The sequence below is a fragment of the Balaenoptera physalus genome (genome assembly GCF_965194825.1).
Source record: "Balaenoptera physalus genome assembly, chromosome: 6".
NCBI classification, from domain to species: domain Eukaryota; kingdom Metazoa; phylum Chordata; class Mammalia; order Artiodactyla; family Balaenopteridae; genus Balaenoptera; species Balaenoptera physalus.
In genome coordinates this window covers 18,292,487-18,304,961 of record NC_138885.1, presented here as the reverse complement: position 1 = coordinate 18,304,961, position 12,475 = coordinate 18,292,487, and the positions used below count along the sequence as shown (strand labels likewise).

Sequence of the window (12,475 nt, the reverse complement as noted above, 5' to 3'; positions counted from 1 at the left end):
TTTGCTTTGAAGAAGGTTTTCTTAAGCAGCCACTAGCATCTCTAAACAAATTAGATGAGCGATGGTCAAAGTGTGGCCCTGGAACAGGAGTGTCACAATCACCTGTGAACTCCCGCCGCATCCCAGATCTACTGAATCGGGAACTTTAGGGATGCCCCAGCAACTTGTGTTTTAATAAGCCCTCCAGGTGACTGTAACACACACTCAAGTTTGAGACACCAAAGTAGAGTACCCTCTCCCCCAATAGTAAAACCAATCTTTGGCTTTTACCATTTATACATTGTATGCACAATGTACATGCTCACACCATGTAATAAATTATCAGGTACTATATGCTCTATATAACATGTGTGTTGCAGTCAGCCTTCAAGATGGCCTCCAGGGTACCTCCCGGTGTTCATGCACTTATTTTGTGAATAAAATACCTATACCTATAGTGAATAAAATTCCCTATACCTCCTATAGTGAATCATCAGGGGTCTGTGTGTGACCAGCAGAGTGCTCAGAAATTCTCACGTGTGCCTTCAGAAACTAGGTCATTAAAGGTGTAGCTTTCATTGTGTTCTCTTGGTTACTTGCTCTGGGGGGACCCAGCCACCATGCTCTGAGGACAGAAGCCCATAAGTACAGAACTGGGATACCGAGAGCCAGCACCAATGCCAGCCATGTGAGTAATCCCCCAGAAGTGGACCATCCAGCCCCAGCCAAGTTTTCAGATGACCGTAGCCCCAGCAGACACAGGACTGCAATCTCACAAGACACCTGGGCCAAAACCACCCAACCAAGCAGCCCCTCCTGAATTCCTGACCCATAGAAACTGTGAGAGGCATAGCACTAAGTTTTGGGGTAATTTGTTACACAGCACTAGATAACCAATACACACTGTACTAAAAGTGCTTAAGGGCAGCCACATGGGGAAGGTTTGAATGGTACAAAGTTGTATGAAGCAAGATCTTTTCCAAAAAGAAGCTCACTACTTATGTGGGAGATGAGATACATAAGCACTAAAAATAATTGGGTTTTTTTTTTACTTATTATTAAGAGATCACAAGTCTAGACGGAGAAAATGCACATGCAAACCCTTTGAAAAATGAGTTATGGGGCTTCCCTGGTGGCGCAGTGGTTGAGAATCTGCCTGTCAATGCAGGGGACACGGGTTCGAGACCTGGTCTGGGAAGATCCCACATGCCGTGGAGCAACTAGGCCCGTGAGCCACAATTACTGAGTCTGTGCGTCAGGAGCCTGTGCTCCGCAACAAGAGAGGCAGCGGTAATGAGAGGCCCACGCACCGCGATGAAGAGTGGGCCCCACTTGCCGCAACTAGAGAAAGCCCTCGCACAGAAACGAAGACCCAACACAGCCATAAATAAATAAATAAATAAACCCAAAAGTTAAAAAAATGAGTTATGCTGCAAAGTCAAGTCTTCCAGCCCCCTTTAAACCCCAGGACAGCATTCTAATCTGTCCCCTTTCTTAATATACTGCATTCTTCCTCAGCTTTTTAAGCAGAGTGAATACAAAGTAATTGCTGTTGATGAGGTAAGGGGTTGTTGTGAACCAGTTATACAGGGCACAAAAGATGTCATTTAGCTGTCAGTGCAGACAACCGGGGGACCCAGGGCTGCATGTCAGTGACTGCCTTCAGCATGCTAGGAGGCTAACAGACAACACCAGTTTCTGGTTTCTAGAAGTCTTTGTAAATCTCCTCATTCATTCTTCACCACAAACTCATGATTGTCACATCGTCCTAATGAGAAAACTGCAGCTTGGAGCAGATAAGTGGGGTCACCTAACTAATAAGTGACAGAGCCATGAACTATCTGACTCAGAGCCCAAGCATGTGGCCTTCAAGGAACTCTCACTGGCTTCAGAAAGGTCTTTGGTGTCAGCTTGTGTAACATAGTATTTTAAGGCAACACAGGTTCATTGTATAAAATCCCAAAGGTATAAAACTCAGGGTTGGGAGACTGGGATTGACATATACACACTACTCTATGTAATTCCTGATATCATTGAGCTGCTGAATCAAAGCCAAAGCTTCCTACATCCAGACTTCATGTTATGTCAGAAAAAATAAACCTATATTCATTCAAGCAATTGTGGTTAGGTTTTTTGTTTCATGCAGCCAAAAGCATTCCTAAATAATACTGATGGCAATATATTACAACCACCAAACTTATAATAACAGAACATGCAGTCGGTGCTCTTCCTCTACATAAAATAGAGGAAACTGCTACAGTAGCTCATTTAATGCTTCAATAAAGCCACCTTCCTAAAATTACACTTGATAAAATCTAGGATAAATGCTGGAAAAGTTTACCCAAACAATCCAGCTTAATCAACATTATAAAAATATTCTGGATGGAAATGCAGCTTGGTATAATAATGGAATGATCACTACATGAATCAGAAACCATCAACTGAAGCTCTAAGAACTACTAATGCTATCTTATGCAAGTCACTACTCTTCTCATTTTTCATCTATACAATGAAGAAGTTAAACTGGGTAACCCTGGGGTCCCCTTCAGATTTGATATTCTGTGTAAATTGTGAACTGAAATAAATTATCTTTAAAAACTCACAAACTTCTTCTGTGGCCTCCTTATTTGCTGGCTGCTTTCCAGCTGCAATAGCTGACCTTCTAATGCCTAGCATCAGTCTGAAAGGACAAATACACCTGCATTTGTCATAAATACATCCAGTCTTTTCAAAGCACTTTGGAACAAAGGTGGAGGCAGTTCATACCATGCAACACTGAGTCCAGATGTTTTTTTTCCAGAAGGAAGGTGCCTCCCGTGGTACAGCGCTGTTTGTCAGTATCCAAAGACTGAGGCCTGCCATCTTCCAAAATGGCTGAACCATGGATGAACTGATTGAACTTTTCCCTATCTTCACCCATTGCATGTTAGCTAGTTATTCATTTTCTTTTTTTCAAAACTAGCAGGATCTTTTCGTGCTTTTCCCCCGATCTTTCACTAAGGTATGACTAAACTCTCTACAATAGATGGCTCTCTCAGTACTTCACCCCGTTATGCTTCTTGCATATTCATTATTGTCCAAGTTACAGTGTTATTTTTCCATGATTTAGCTTGTTTTGTGCTGTGTGGTGAATTCTGAACGAGGCAACCAGGCTGAATAATTTGGTGGACTTTCAGGAGGATACCCTGATGTCTTTGTATCTCCCTCACCAACTCACACAGACCCATTCACATGCACAAGGCCTGTCAAAACCCCAGTACAGAGATGCAGGCATTGTGACAGGTATAGTTTGAGGGCTGGGGAATCAGAAAGCAAAAGGGTACCTCCTGATCTCAGGAGCCTACAGTCAAGCGTCTACAGATACGTGCAGTGAACACTGTACTAGAGGGTTATAAGGCAGCGCAGAAGTATGTGCATGGCACCGTAAGCCCTGAGGAGGGCTACTTAACTGAATGCAGGGGGGGAGGGGAGATTCAGGGCAGCCCTCCCCCTAACAGAAGCCCACATGTGGTGAGTTTGGATAGGATAGGATGGCGGGTGTGCTCAAAGAGGGACGGCTGCTGATTTTTCTAACCCCACTTCCCCACCCTTGCCCCTCTTCTCTCTGTTCTCTCCACTTTCCTACCTGCTCTCACTTCCTCAACAGTCTTGGCTCGTGTGGGGAAAGCTGGCATTCTGTAGACATCACCAGCCAAACAGGTGGCCCTGCTCCCACCAGGCTATCTGACGCCACACCTGGGGCCCACCTCGAACCTTCTCGAACCAGGTGCTTGGTGAAGGAGCCCAGAGGCATCTTCTTACAGCCAAAGGGATTTGTGTTCATAAAATCTGTTTTTGGATTGTTTTACAACACTGTGGAAGCTGGAAATATGGGATCCAAACAACCAGGGCGTCACAGTGCCTTGGCAGTTTCCAAATGAACAGAGTGATGGAGGAGTATCGTGGGACTTTCCAGAAGGGCTGGGAAGAGGCTTGGAGTCAAGAAAGGGCAAGTACAGAGACTGTGGCCAGCAGGCGTGGGGCTGGTGGGAGCCCATCAGGGAACTCGCACGTTGTCCTTGATGCTAGTAGCCCTTTAGAGCCGTGGGTCTCTCCCACAGGAACAAGGAAAACGGGGGACCACAGATTAAAAACCTTCCAAGTGATTAAGGGCTGGTGAATAAGGAAAAGAGGACAAGGGGAAGCCGAGGGCTTGGTGGTTAATGCCAGTCCTCCTGGGATGCGACGTGCTCTCAGAAAGGGGGGCCCCCTCCTCTTCAGTGTTAATAGGATAAGACAGAGAGGGTTTCTCTGAGTACCTGGAATCCCAAGAAGACTTCCTGATGGCGAGTGCTGTTAATGTTCAGATTCTGGGGAGGTGATGTCTCCCCCCTCTCTGAAGGACTTTGAAAGAAAGACCCTAACCCTACCCCTGACCTGGATGGTGCACAGTGGTCCAGCTCAGAGGGAAGGCAGCTAAGTGGATGCTCGGGTTCCTTCCAGGCTTCAGATGCTCTATTTCTACCACGTGGCGTCTGTCTGGAAGAAGCTGCATGGCCTCTAATCCCATCGTAAAACCAAGGGCATGTTAAATATATGTTCACTGTAAAACTCCAATCACTCTACTCATACAGTTTCCACCTTCCTTCCCTTTTAAACTTAGAAACCAGAATTCTAATTTATTAAAGACAGGGATATAAATCAAGCAGATAACTCATTTGGGTCATTTAACATTAGACAATCCCCCCCCGCCACCGCCGACCCTCTTAGGAAGTAAACTGACCAACTTGCTTTATTTTTTAACTTGTAAAAATATTTTCTACTATAAACATTTTCAAACATATGGAAAAATAGAGGGGACTGCAAAACAAACCCCCATATACTCATCACCCTGATTCAAAATTAACGTGTCTAACAAAATGAGCAATAATTCCTTGCTAGTCAACGTCATCACTTGGCTAGTTCACAGCTTGCTGAAATCAGCCTCCAGACAAGGACCCGCATTATATTCGATTACATTTGGTGGTTACGTCTCTGAGGTCTTATGCCTTTACTGTCGCGGTGACGTGTAGAACGCCTTACATTCTGAATTTGTCAGCTTGCCTCTTTGCTGTGTCATCTTATTTGTTCCTCTGCTGCCTGCATTTCTAGTAAATGCAGCTTGACTAAATTCAGGTTCAACTTTATTTTGTCAAGAATATTCCCGTCCCTTGCCCCACCTGCGGCTAAGGTGCTCGGCCCTTCCAAGGCCGCGAAGGCCGCGGTGGGGTGAGGCCCTCACTTCATCCAGCGACTAGCACCGTGCCCAGCAGCCCCTGCTTGGCACTCACCCGCCTCCATCTCGGAGCTGGCCTGCATCTACTCGGCCCTCACCCTGCACGACGATGAGGTGATGGTCACGGAGGATAAAATCAATGCCCTCATTAAAGCAGCCGGTGCAAACGTTGAACCTTTCCGGCCAGGCTATTTGCAAAGGCTTTGGCCAATGTCAACATCGGGAGCCTCATCTGCAACATGGGGGCAGGTGGAGCTGCCCCAGCAGCTGATGCTGCCCCAGCAGGAGGTCCTGCCCCTTCTACCACTGCTGCCCCAGCTGAGGAGAAGAAAGTAGAAGCAAACAAAGAAGAAGCTGAAGAGTGTGATGATGACATGGGCTTTGGTCTTTTTTGACTAAACCTCTCTGGTAACATGGTGAATGAAAAGCTGAGGTCTTTGCTGGAAAAAAAAAAAAAAGAAAAATTCCTTAGGTGGTATTCAGTGGTTTGTATTTTAGGGGTCCACGATGACTGGGTAGTTCCTCTCTCAGTGGCGCTATCATTAATGAGTGAGTTCGGGACGTGACAGCCTGACCCCTCCCATGTAAACATCCTCAGCAACCTCTAACTCATGGTTTCATCCACTGATGATCATTGCCTGAACCAATTATTTCACCAGGGATTGAAAAATGGGGATTTTCTATCGTTTTTTGATATTTATGTTCACCTTGCCTCCTTACATATTTTAAGTTCAATGAAGAAGAAATGATACAAAAATATGCATACGTGGATGTGGATTCTGATACAGGAATGAAGAAACACCTCTCCACTGAAACTAGAGATCTTGATTTGGAAGAGTGTTAGGAACAAAGGTAGAGACAAAAAGAGTCTGAAATGGGAAACAGGAAGAGGGTTCTTAGATTGGCAGCCATGAGTCTTGGGACCAGGCAGGTTTGCACACTCTGGGCAACCGTCATCCTAGCTATAACCTAAGCCCAGAGAAGCATCTGGCCTTACGGGAGCTGAAAAAAAGAACATACAGAATCAAGAATGGAAAAAAAGAGGGAAAGAAGGAGGCATTTCACTTCTGAGTGAAGTCTGGAGACCCCAGGGCATCACTGCAGTTAATAGAATTCAAATCCACATGCTTCTGACAGCCCCACTGGGCAACAGGCATGGGTGAGACTCTAGTAATGGAGGCCTGAATGACCTCCCTGACTCCACTCGCTGGGGGCAGTGATGGGCCACTGCCGGCATCTGCAAGCAGCTCTCACATAGGCTGGCGGGGAAGCCCAGTGGGGACACCACCTGCCATCAATGTCCATGGGGAGGGGCAAATGCTCAGAGCACGAGCCTGGTGCGCACCTGCTGCAGCCTCCCTCCTCCGCCTCTCTGCTCCTGAACGCCACCTTCCTTATTTCTCCTTCCAGGGAAACACGATCATCCTCATTTGTTCTGTTCCCTACACAAGCCCACCTGGAGAGCAAATTGATACCATGCTTGCTTACACAATCATCACCCTCTTAGCAGCTGCTTCTGGAGGACCAGGAGGATGGTATGGATAAGTTGTTCCAGCTGCCACTGTGCAGTAATTAGAATTTCCTGCTTATAAAATGTAATTCTGATCACACAACCACTCCAAGTCAGGAAGGAAGGAAAGGTGGGAGAGGGGCAACCTCTAAAGGAAGCAACAATGTTCTGCAGGGGCCTCTCTGTTCAGCTCAGGAGGGCAAAGGATGGAAAGAGAGACACGCAAGTCAGGACGAATTTTTTAAATATGTGCAGGTCATGTAGGAATCGTCGCATCCAGAGACAGACCCCCAATTCACAGAGGTTTATGAGTGATAAAGAAGACAACAGAAGAAGGTTTTTAAATGATATCTGGAGCAAACAGAACAAAGGGAGAGACTCATTGATTGGACGACGTGTGACAAAATTAATAGGGAACACAAAACAGAGTGTTAAAATTCCAACTGGGCTTTTATCTCTCCTAGCAATGAGTCTGCAAATTGGACAGTGTAAAGCTAGTGTCCCAGAAGACAACTGAAGTCCTCATCAAGCCAGGAGATAGTAGGAAACCATCAATCTATGGCAATGAGATAGGGTGTCGGATCAGCAAAATTACATTTGGGATGTGGAGGAATATTCCAGAAAAACTTCAGAGACTCTCTTAGTAGCTCCCCCAGGCTCTTGGAGAAGGCAGGAGACAGGAGTTGAGCAAATACCCTAGTTCCAGAAATAGGGGAAGGCTGATTTCCAGAAACTTAGGCAGTTCATCTTGACCTAAGTCCTCCTTAAAAGTGTAAAATGGACTGTTAAACAGGTTGTTTGTGAGCATCACAGAAAGACACAACCTGATCTCGTGGCATCAACGTGAATTAACTAAAAAGAAGTCATGTTCTGGACCATTTGTTAATGAGATCCTCAGGGCAAGTACCTTAGAAAGTCACTGTGAAGCTCTTACTTAAGGAAACTGTCCACAGTTAGAGTGAGATGATGAAACCTCCAGGTGGGGATTTGGTCTTGTTGCTTTTCAGTTATGTTAAATAGTAACATAGACAATGAGACTCTTAAGGAAATCTCCTTCTATGCGTGGAAGGGCAAAGCCTGGTAGACACACAGTCTTAATGAACAGAGCAAACCTCCATTGAATGACTACCCTGTACAGGCTCCAGATGTGACATGCTCTGGGCACCAAAGATGAAGACCTTGTCCTGAATCAAAGATCCCACTGTCTGATACTACAAAGCTACAGTAATCAAAACAGCATGGTAGGCAGAGATCATCTTGGTGCTTTGTGACCACCTAGAGGGGTAGGATAGGGAGGATGGGAGGGATATATATGTATATGTATAGCTGATTCACTTTGTTGTAAAGCAGAAACTAACACACCATTGTAAAGCAATTATACTCCAATAAAGATGTTAAAAATAAATAAATACTTAAAAAAAAAACAAAACAGTATGGTAATGGCACAAAAACAGACATATGGATCAATGGAACAGAATAGAGAGACCATAAATAAACCTACACACACTTACAGTCAGTTAACCTTCAACAAAGGAAGCAAGAATATACAATGGAAAAAAGACAGTCTCTCCAGCAAATGGTGTTGGGAAAGTTGGGCAGCTGCATGTAAATCAATGAAGTTAGAACACACCCTCACACCATACACAAAAATAAACTCAAAATGGCTTAAAGACTTAGATGTAAGACATGACACCATAAAAATCCTAGAAGAGAACATAGGTAAAACAGTCTCTGACAAAACTTGTATCAATGTTTTCTTACGTCAGTCTCCCAAGGCAATAGAAATAAAAGCAAAAATAAACAAATGGGACCTAATCAACCTTACAAGCTTTTGTACAGCAAAGGAAACCATAAACAAAACAAAAAGACAACCTACAGACTGGGAGAAAATATTTGCAAATGATACGACAGACAAGGGCTTAATTTCCAAAATATACAAACGGCTCATACAACTCAACAACAACAAAAAAACAAACAACTGAATCAAAAACTGGGCAGAAGACCTAAGCAGACATTTCTCCAAAGAAGACATACAGATGACCAATAGGTACATGAAAAGATGCTCAACATTGCCAATTACTAGAGAAATGCAAGTCAAAACTACAATGAGGTACCGCCTCACACCGGTCAGAATGGGCATCATTAAAAAGTCTACAAATAACAAATGCTGGAGAGGGTGTGGAGAAAAGGGAACCCTCCTACACTGTTGGTGGGAATGTAAGCTGGCACAGCCACTATAGAAAACAGCATGGAGGTTCCTCAAAAAACTAAAATAGAGTTTCCATATGATCCAGCAATCCCACTCCTAGACATATATCCAGACAAAACTATAATTCAAAAAGATACCTGCACCCCTATGTTCATAGCAGCACTACTCACAATAGCCAAGACATAGCACCCTAGTCTGGGGGATCAGAGAAAGCTTCCCTGAGTAATGTGTGTTGAGAAATGAGAAGGTATAGGCAAGTGGGGACTTTGAAAGACACGCAGGCATGGGAATTAGGCTGCATAATGATAGCAGTAGTAGCAACGACAATAACAACAAAATCCAAAAGTCACTGCTATGCCTTGGGGACTGACTCTATGTTCTGCTAAACACTACATACCTCTATTTGGCCCTCACGCTCTCTATTTTGCAATTGAGGAAACTGAGACTCAGCAAGGTTGAGTAATATATGCAAGGTCACACAGCTGCTAAATTGAGGAGCTGACATGTAGCAAGAGTGTAAGAAGACAGAAAACTTACATTTGCTGGCTTAGCAGAATTAAATGCCTTTCACTTGACTATTTTCTAAACAACACACTTACAAACACATATTTATTCACTAAGTCTATCCATTAAACATCTAATCCAGGGCACTATTCTGAGCTCAGAGAAGATGGTCTAACTCCCAAGGCAGATGGACCTTTAGCTAAATTTACAGCCAATTAGGGCTGGGAGCCAATAGCATTTCTTCCTATGGAAAGATAGGTACGTGTTCCATCAGAATATTATTTAATGGCAAGACCCCAAGTGGAATGTTCTAGAAGACCTTTAGCAATGGTGCACTGCATGTTATTTAAACTAAAAACAACACTGTGAAAAACTGCACTTCAGTACAAGCCACAGAGAACACGCCGAAGAGAATTGGCCGGTTGAAAAGGAGACATGATGATTGAAATATTTTCCAGACTATTACATCCTGGAAGGGTTTAAACAGAGAGAAGAAAGACAGGGAAGGGGAGGAGGATGATTTAGGGTGTTTCATTTAAGAACAACAGGATTAAATTAACCTTGTGGGGTGGGGGGTGGTAACAGCAGAGGGTGGTGGAGAGAAATACTATGCAAGATGTGAGAAGCTTCCCAAAGGAGAAGTATGCTGCGCTGCAGAATTTTCCAGCCCAGCAAAACAGGCAAAGCCATCTACAATTAAAGTCATTTACAAGCAAACTTGACAAATTGCTGAGAAAATATAATACAGCCTGAGTCCTAGTTTTAGGAATAGACAAACTAATATCCCTAAATTGGGAAAAACTGACTATTCCTTGAGATTTGTTTTCTTGCATTTTGTCAGTCTCATTTCCTCAACTTTAAAACAAATATCGACAAGTAAGTTCCCCAACTTGGTGTACGGGTGTCACTGCGATTATAGTTCTAATAAAATTTCAACCCAGAGAAGAGCTGAAATACACATTTTTAAATGTCTATTAACTGAACTATTATATTAATAAAGCCGACTTCTTAATCCTAGTTTACTTATAATTTTCAGTCAGGCTGCAGAAATTCTAAATTACACAGAGCAGCCAAAAGATGAAAAGAAAACTTGCAGAATTAAAACGCAGCAGACCTAAACATTTATTGACTTCTCAGCATACGGAGAAAAATCAAAGGTTTGCTTGTGGGGGAAAAGGTGGGCGTGACAGGCCCAGCTTTGCCAGCTCTGGAAATTATCTATAAACAGCCTCAACCATCCTCACTGCTTAGCTATTTTCAGAGCCAACACCCAGCTCCTGGTACATACACACACCAGAATCACTGTTTGTGCATTGCTGCCCCCTGCTGGACATATGGAACTCATTTTGTCCAGGGCCCAAGGAAATGCCATTTGTAAATTTCAGTTACTTTTCAATTCCCTTCCTCCCATCCGCCCACCTGCAATAGCACTCTCCCGGAGGACACTGTTAGGAGACAATCCATCTGAGCTAATGGGCAAACGTCCCTTATGATGCAATTAGTGGGATTCCTCCTACTGTGACCCCAATGACCCTCCATCAGCGTGGCTCACCGGAAGCAGCGGAAAATATGAAACACACCGTCTTGCTGCTCCAAGGACCGCTTTATGAAAATATTCTGTTGAATTAAAATTAATTCAAGCCGTAGTGGTTTTTCTTCTCAGAGGATCCAGGGTCAGCCAAAATGTCAGCCAGCCCCTCCCTCCCTCCCTCCGTTTGATATTTATATATGATGCCTCCCTCTTAGTGGAGAGGCTGCTGCATCCCCGGAAACCAACCCATCTCAAATACCTCTAAAGATGCAGGTTCTGCCCGAGCTCCAGAGCCCCCTGAGCTGCCAACAGACCAACATGCTAATGTCCACTGAGGCCTGCTGGGGCTGGTCTGGGTCTTCATTTTTATAGCCAGGCTCCTGGAAAGCGGCATGCTTTGGAAAGAGTGGAGGGAAGGAAGAAAAGGAATTTCAGTTGGGCTGACTACATCTTCATTGTACTGGGTGGTAGGAATCCAAGGGTTGATAAGCTATCTGCCGCTCTTAGTGAACACAGCGGTCAGTTCTCAGCGTCTTATCCACGTCAACTGTGCTGGCCAAGTCTCAAGTCTCAGTCTTAACAAAACCCCTCCCAGCAGCCCCTCCCATTGTGTTTGTCCCTCTGGGTTTCTCTGCCCCACCCCATATGCCCAGTTATAACCCTTGGCCTGTGTGCCCTGGGGTGGGAGGCCTCTTGCTATAAAGCAGTGGTTCTCAAAATTCACTGGGAACTCGTCACAAATGCAAACTCCTGGGCCCCAGCCCAGGCCTGATGATTTAGAAACTCTGGGTTGGGGCTCAGCAATCTACATTTCACAAGCCCTCTGGGAGATTCTGATGCTCACTCAAGCTCGAGAACTGGCTACCAACGTCTTCCATCTTTCTCCACGCACCTACTCCCAGCCAAACCTGACTCGTGGCTATGACTTGTTAATGCTGATGGGGGAAAAATGTAAAAAGTCTGATCAACTGTTCTTGAGCCCATTATTGATGCTGACGGCCTATTCATCCTCGGAAGCCTAGATGATTGGGAAACCTCTTGGGAGAGCTTCCCATAATCCTCCAGAAAACGGATCATTCCCTCTCCCCTGTGTGAGCCCTCCATACTGGGCGCCTACAGTCATCACAGAGCGCCACTGTCCCTTGTCACGCAGAGTGTAGTCCTGGACCAGCCTCATCTGCATCCCCTGGAACCTTATTAGAAATGCAAGATCCCAGGCCTTATCCCAGACCTGCTGATCTGAATCTGCCGTCTTCTTGTTTTACAGGGTGGGGGTGGGGAAACTGAGGCTCAGAAAGGTTAAAGAATTTGCCAAGGTCACATGACAGCCAACTGGTGGATTTGGGATTAGGACCCAAAATTGCCTGTGTGCATCTGGCCCTGTAGATTTTCTTTTCTACCACATTCCCTCTCTCATTCATTTCACTGTGCCGTCTTTTCTTCTATCAAATAGTAATAGTAACAGTCACAGGTGAACATCTATGATTT

At 44.7% G+C, this 12,475-nt stretch overlaps 1 protein-coding gene and 1 pseudogene across 2 annotated transcripts in view; one reads left to right on the top strand and one right to left on the bottom strand.

The window, feature by feature from the left end:
- GPR39 (G protein-coupled receptor 39) overlaps positions 1–12,475 on the bottom strand; it is a gene marked incomplete at its 3' end in the record, with an annotated part of 229,972 nt that overhangs the window by 108,552 nt on the left and 108,945 nt on the right. The window lies entirely within an intron of this gene.
- LOC309662901 (large ribosomal subunit protein P1 pseudogene) lies at positions 3,510–5,667 on the top strand (annotated as a pseudogene). The gene is made up of 2 exons: positions 3,510–3,516; positions 5,207–5,667. The product of its transcript is annotated as a large ribosomal subunit protein P1 pseudogene (transcript).